Source organism: Octopus bimaculoides, chromosome 18 (genome assembly GCF_001194135.2).
Source record: "Octopus bimaculoides isolate UCB-OBI-ISO-001 chromosome 18, ASM119413v2, whole genome shotgun sequence".
Lineage (NCBI taxonomy): Eukaryota > Metazoa > Mollusca > Cephalopoda > Octopoda > Octopodidae > Octopus > Octopus bimaculoides.
This window is the reverse complement of record NC_068998.1, coordinates 3,774,903-3,776,623: the sequence shown is the minus strand read 5'-3', so window position 1 is coordinate 3,776,623 and position 1,721 is coordinate 3,774,903.

Sequence of the window (1,721 nt, the reverse complement as noted above, 5' to 3'; positions counted from 1 at the left end):
ACACACACACACACACACACACACACATTCAGAAAGTGTATTCAAAATACTTCCGTGTAAATCGTTGAATGCGCATTTTCAAGAATATAACGATCCAAAATTTTTAATCACATACTTTTGCAACTCATAATCTCGATTAGCCAGTAATACAATGGGCCTATTCATAGAATGGATCCTTTAGTTTCGAAAGTCCTTTGAATACAAAAGCCCCACTTAAGGCCGTTTTGCTTAGGTAGTAAACCTAGGATAGGTTTAGGGTCTTGGAACCACTTATCTAAACAGAACTGATCCTTAAGACAGGATTTGATTTAGTCTTGGCCTATAGTATATCAACGAAATACTCATGGGCTACACAGCTCTTTTATTTCTTATATTGGTAAATTTTACGTCGTCAATTCTAGCGTGATGATTAGAAATAATTAAAGAGCTAAATTGGACCATACCATTGTTGCATTGCAGAACAGAAAAGCAGAGTACGAATCCATGGTTTTTCAGTTAATAGATCGTTAACATTTGGATTTTTGTTATTACTCTTCGAAAACCTTATTTCTACGTTTCAAAGTTCATTTCCCGATAATTCAAAAGGTTCATACATTAAAGTAACAAATTCCTGACAAACAGTTAAACACCCCCATTTTAATATATGGAAATATATCTATTAAATATCTTCAGCTTTTGGAGTTCGTTTTCCATAGTCTTTTGGCATTCTACGGTTTCTTTGGTATCCTACGATTAACCCTAGATATATCTCGAACGTATCCAATTGAGTCTTTATACAAAGATCTATTTTGTTGCTTTTATTAAATGGAAATTTCGAGGATCACACACACACACACACACACACACACACACACACACACACACACACACACACACACACACACACACACACACACACACACGACGGGCTTCTTTCAGTTTCCGTCTACCAAATCCAGTCACAAGGCTTTGGTCGGCCCGAGGCTATGGTAGAAGACACTTGCCCAAGGTGCAAGCCTATTGAGCATATTGTGTTAAACCTGGCAGACGCATGAGCAAAGGTTCTCTGTGACTATTCTGTCTTTATTATTGGCGGCACAGTATATCTAGGAATGCATTAACAAATATTTCCTTCATTTTCTTTGTTGAAGGCCTTTGAACAAATGAACTCTAAACATGGGCATCACTTCTTTACATTTGAAGGCATAGTATATCTAGAAATACACCGACTAATATTTCCCTCTTTTAAGCCTATGTTCCGTGATTTGACAGAGATTAAACAATCCTTTCTGATGAATCAAGGAATATCACAGCTCTATAGTAATCTCGACTACAGTGCTATCTTTAATGAATTAATTGGCCCTTTTTCCACTCGCTTAAATTTAAACCCCTTGCATGAATTTAAGAAGGTTCAAGGGGGAATTGCTTCATCAAATTACTGAGTTACATACGAATGTGTATTCTGTTTTCTGGAACCACAAAATCAATAATTTTCAGTATAAGCTATCATCCTTCAAGGAACGTATTTGCATCTTTATACGTTCCTTATGATTATTGAAAGTTATGTAAGAGGTTTTTGCTACTCCTATTGAGTCTTTTATAGTGAAACGAAATGACTTCAATTGAAAATCGAAACTAGGTCACGAGTTTCAGCTTCCCGATAGATCTTTTGCTGCTCTATTTTATTCACCAGCATGTTGCCTGTGAGCATGTAAATGTGTATATTACACACACACACACAC